The sequence below is a fragment of the Triticum urartu genome, unplaced genomic scaffold, assembly GCF_003073215.2.
Source record: "Triticum urartu cultivar G1812 unplaced genomic scaffold, Tu2.1 TuUngrouped_contig_556, whole genome shotgun sequence".
In the NCBI taxonomy this organism is placed as follows: domain Eukaryota; kingdom Viridiplantae; phylum Streptophyta; class Magnoliopsida; order Poales; family Poaceae; genus Triticum; species Triticum urartu.
This window is the reverse complement of record NW_024116244.1, coordinates 23603-29111: the sequence shown is the minus strand read 5'-3', so window position 1 is coordinate 29111 and position 5509 is coordinate 23603. Positions and strand designations below refer to the sequence as shown.

The following is a 5509-nucleotide window of genomic DNA, read 5'->3' as shown; positions in this document are numbered from 1 at the left end:
GCATAAACTCATAATATAACTGTCATCGTAACCATAAGCGTGCGGACCCTACGGGTTCGAGAACAATGTAGACATGACCGAGACATGTCTCCAGTCAATAACCAATAGCAGGACCTGGATGCCCATATTGTCTCCTACATATTCTACGAAGATCTTTATCGGTCAGACCGCATAACAACATACGTCGTTCCCTTTGTCATCGGTATGTTACTTGCCCGAGATACGATCGTCGGTATTCCAATACCTAGTTCAATCTCGTTGCCGGCAAGTCTCTTTACTCGTTCTGTAATACACCATCCCGCAACTAACTCATTTAGTTGCAATGCTTGCAAGGCTTTAAGTGATGTGCATTACCGAGAGGGCCCAGAGATACCTCTCCGACAATCGGAGTGACAAAACCTAATCTCGAAATACGCCAACCCAACATGTACCTTTGGAGACACCTGTAGTACTCCTTTATAATCACCCAGTTACGTTGTGACGTTTGGTAGTACCCAAAGTGTTCCTCCGGTAAACGGGAGTTGCATAATCTCATAGTTATAGGAACATGTATAAGTCATGAAGAAAGTAATAGCAACATACTAAACGATCGGGTGCTAAGCTAATGGAATGGGTCATGTCAATCAGATCAGTCTCTCAATCATGTGATCCCGTTAATCAAATAACAACTCATTGTTCATGGTTAGGAAACATAACCATCTTTGATTAACGAGCTAGTCAAGTAGAGGCATACTAGTGACACTTTGTTTGTCTATGTATTCACACATGTATTACCACTGAGCTACTGAGGAACAAGGGGGGATTCGACCTCCTAGAGTTCAACTCCCGCTCTCAACCCATGAACAATATGAGTCCGAAGCTTCTTTCGTAACTCCCATAATTTCTTCGTAGTGGCTCCGTTCCATGCCTCATTTCATAGGGAAGCCCAAAGTGGCTCTATTTCATTCTATTTCACTTCCTAGCACTTCCTATCATTTAATATCCATCCCTTTGGTTTCTACTTTTCTCAGGGAGATGGTTAAGGACCTCAGAAGATAGAGGAGAGCGCCAGGCCCAGATTTCCGGAATACTTCTACGGGGAATGCTCATTGAATGAGCATTCTCCATATTATGCCTTGAAGAGGACTCGAACCTCCACGCTCTTCAGCACGAGATTTTGAGTCTCGCGTGTCTACCATTTCACCATCAAGGCATCTTGAAAGTGAATCGTATTATGTTTCCGGTTAATACAATTCTAGCATGAATAATAAACATTTATCATGATTATAAGGAAATAAATAATAACTTTATTATTGCCTCTAGGGCATATTTCCTTCACGCTCATGACCCGGCAAGCGCTCCGGACTTGGTGGCCGCGCCGATTGGGCCGTCGTCGAAGCGCCCCAGGACGTCTTCCCCAATGCCGACTGAGAAGGATCCAAAGCAATCCAAAGTTGCGCCGCCTCCAGCGCCGAAAGCCACCTCTTCCAAACTGCCAAAAACTTTGCCCAGGATCAAAGTGACCGTTCCTACTATCTCCGGGTAACCATCTGACTTGTCTTTTTCGTCGACTCGATTAACCAGACGTAACCGATTGAATACGGGTCTTTGCAGTGCTGCTACGTCAGGAACCTCTTCTTTCCAGTACTGGGACGAGGAAATGGAAGATGCGGTAACCTCCAACCCAGGTATAAACTCTTGTGATTTTGTTCTTGATTCTTTGGTCGACTGCGTTCGAGTGGTTCACTTGGGGTCGAATGATCTGCCTTGCAACTCCACCCAACATCATTGATCTTCCAGATGACGATGAAGAAGTGGCTCTTAAGCCCAGGAAGAGCAAGAAGGTAGCAGCTGGCAGGGTGGCTCGACAAGAATCAACTACAACACCTCCCGTCCGTCAAACTGAAGACGCGGGCAGGGCCTCTATGACGTTCGCTGCACCCTTTTCGGGTGGGCATCCCGCACCATCGACTGCACCTGGGATTCCTTCAACTGTCCAACTCCACGCCACGGAGCTCCAAGCCGCCGCACCTGGGTCGTCTGCACACTTTTTTACCAGCTACCCCGTCCCGAACAACCAGTCGGAAGTGGCTGCGGAAGCCATCCAACAGGCTGACATGATGATGGAGCGGGTGAAGACGGTGCACGAGAACAGCCAGGCTGCCTACGACGCCAGTGCCGCCCTTTGGGCCAATGTCCAGGTGAGTAGACTTTCCGACTGTTTTTGTTCTCGAAAAATCTTCTTCTGCACAATCTCCTGTTGTTTGCGTCGAATTAGAGCACCCACTGGGTGTTCTGTTGTTTTTGGTAGTTTCGCTCTTCCACTCGGTCTGGGCGAGTGGGATCAGAACCGGTGGGGGCACGCTAAGTGCACCCACTCGGTGTAGTCCCCGAGACCACGGTCGACTGCTGGCAGTCGACTGGGGTCTGAGTTCTTCTTTCTTTTCTTTCTACTCCTTACACTCGACTTCGGCGGGCCGGTCGAGTAGGATCCGAACCGGTGGGGGCATGTCAAGTGCACCCACTGGGTGTAGTCCCCGAGACCGCGGTCGACTGCTGGCAGTCGACTGGGGTCTGAACAACGGGGGCATGCCAAGTGCACCCGCTGGGTGTAGCCCCTGAGACCGCAATCGACTGTGTGCCAGTCGCTGGTGACTTCTTTAGGTTTTATTCACTCGGAAGTGAACCGCCTTTGATCCTATCGATGATTTGTCTTTTTGCCTTCTGCAGAAGTCTTGTACTCTTATTTCCAAGTTTGCTGGAACTTGAGGAGAAACAGAGCAACTCAACTTTAGACTTGGAATTGGGCTCGGCAAAATCTAAAAAAGCTCAAGACGAGGCCACTGGTATGGAAGTAACTGATGTCGACTGACTTTCAATATATCTCTTGATCTCTTTCTTTGATTCGATTGCTTCTTTTGCAGAGAAAATTGATGTTGGCTCTGGAGAAGAAGGACTCGGAACCTCGCCGCCCGCCGCAAAAAGCAGCCAAGACAAAAACCGCCTCTCGCAGACAAGAAGCTTGGCTTCAATCAGAATGATTGAAGGAGAGGTGAACAAACTGAAATCTTGTCTAATGAAGCTTAACCGTGAAGTGACCAAGTCTGAAGAAGGGACAAGGTCGTCCTGAATGAAAAGTTGGAGTCTGCAATCGCAAGAGGAATGACAACAGAAGCTTATCTGAGGACTCTCGCCAGAAGCTTTATGTCGCGCTGGAAGGTAATTTCATTTAATCCGACTATTGTTGATGCTTGCGATCGGATCTTGCTCGGTCGATTGACTAACTTTTGGCTACAGAACTCTGCCAAGACTTCAGCGAAGAAACTGGAAGGGTTGGGACGGGTCTGCACCCTATCGCTTCCCCAGTCTGCGACGAAACTGCGATGAACGTGCTCCGACTAGAGTCCTGTATCGCCAGCGCCACAAGCTACCTCGCATGCCTGAAGGAGGTTGTCTCTCGAATCGACTCATCGCTTTGGCCGGTGGCGACGCTTCAGAATGAGCTGGAATCCTTGATGACTCGACTGAACGAGATCCCTGACCGAGTGCAAGAATGGAAGAAATCCTCTGCCCAGTGCGGTGCTGACGTTGCGCTGTCCTTGGTGCGAGTCCATTGCAAGGAGGCTCGTGAAGATAAGATGGCTCCGATCAAAGTCGCTAACACCAAAAAGCACGACTTCCAGTCCTTCATGGAGTCTTTCATCGCTGCCGCCACTCGGATTGCTGATGGGATCGACCTGGACTCATTCGTGGAGCCTGCCAGCCCTCCTCCGGGCGAGTGAACAGACTCATGAAACCTGAATACGCTTTAAATTTGCCTCGGAATGCCGAGTGATTGCTGTAACCATTGAACTCCTTCGGGCTTGATGCCCGAGTACTTTTGACTTGCTGCTCGGAACCTTTAGGATTTATCTGAATTTGGTTTATTTCCGAATGTGCTTGTGTTTGTCCTCGAATGGACTTTGCTCACTGCTTTGAATAGTCTTTGTGCTGGAGACGCAGCTCTAAGGGGGCAGCTCCAGTCGACCCGCGCTTCGTCGTCCTTGCGGATAGGGATGGAGCGGACATTGTATTTGCGTCGTAGATCCGAAGGAGAAGGTTGCAGTCGACCTGCACCTCGTCATCCTTGCGGATGGGGATGGAGTGGACATCGTATTTGTGCCGCAGCTCTGAAGGAGAAGGTTGCAATCGACCTACACCTCGTCGTCCTTGGGGATGGGGATGGAGCGGGCGTTGTATTTGTGCCGCAGCTCCAAAGGCGAAGGTTGCAGTCGACCTGCACCTCATCGTCCTTGCGGATAGGGATGGATCGGATGTTGTATTTGTGCCGCAGCTCCGAAGGAGAAGGTTGCAGTCGAACTGCACCTCGTCGTCCTTGCGGGTAGGGATGGACCGGATGTTGTATTTGTGCCGCAGCTCCGAAGGAGAAGGTTGCAGTCGACCTGCACCTCGTCGTCCTTGCGGGTAGGGATGGACCGGACGTTGTATTTGTGCCGTAGCTCCGAAGGAGAAGGTTACAGTTGACCTACATCTCGTCGTGCTTGCGGATAGGGATATGTTTCAAACTTAGGCGAGTACTGGACTGCAGCTAAGTCTCCTAGTGAGAGAACTTAGGCGAGTGCTGGACTGCAGCTAAGCCCCCGAGTGGGAGGATTGCTCTCCACTCGGTAGGATTTTTTTCAAACTTAGGAGAGTGCTGGACTGCAGCTAAGCCTCCTAGTGAGAGAACTTAGGCGAGTGCTGGACTGCAGTTAAGCCCCCGAGTGGAGGATTGCTCTCCACTTGGTAGGATTTTTTCAAACTTAGGCGAGTGCTGGACTGCAGCTAAGTCTTGTAGTGAGAGAACTTAGGCGAGTGCTGGACTGCAGCTAAGCCCCCGAGTGGGAGGGTTGCTCTCCACTCGGTAGGATTTTTTCAAACTTAGGCTAGTACCGGACTACAGCTAAGCCTCCTAGTGAGAGAACTTAGGCGAGTGCTAGACTGCAGCTAAGCCCCCAAGTGGGAGGATTGCTCTCCACTCGGTAGGATTTTTTCAAACTTAGGCGAGTGCTGGACTGCAGCTAAGTCTTCTAGTGAGAGAACTTAGGCGAGTGCTGGACTGCAGCTAAGCCCCCGAGTGGGAGGGTTGCTCTCCACTCGGTAGGATTTTTTCAAACTTAGGCTAGTACCGGACTGCAGCTAAGCCTCCTAGTGAGAGGACTTAGGCGAGTGCTGGACTGCAGCTAAGCCCCCGAGTGGGAGGATTGCTCTCCACTCGGTAGGATTTTTTCAAGCTTAGGCTAGTACCGGACTGCAGCTAAGCCTCCTAGTGAGAGGACTTAGGCGAGTGCTGGACTGCAGCTAAGCCCCCGAGTGGGAGGATTGCTCTCCACTCGGTAGGATTTTTTCAAACCTAGGCGAGTACCGGACTGCAGCTAAGCCTCCTAGTGAGAGAACTTAGGCGAGTGCTGGACTACAGCTAAGCCCCCGAGTGGGAGGATTGCTCTCCACTCGGTATGATTTTTTCAAACTTAGGCGAGTACCGGACTGC

At 50.4% G+C, this 5509-nt stretch overlaps 1 non-coding gene across 1 annotated transcript; it reads right to left on the bottom strand.

Annotated features, from left to right (window-relative positions):
• Nucleotides 1-1111: 1111 nt before the first annotated feature.
• Nucleotides 1112-1192, bottom strand: TRNAL-CAA. The gene has a single exon. It is a non-coding gene; the product is annotated as a tRNA-Leu (tRNA).
• Nucleotides 1193-5509: the final 4317 nt, after the last annotated feature.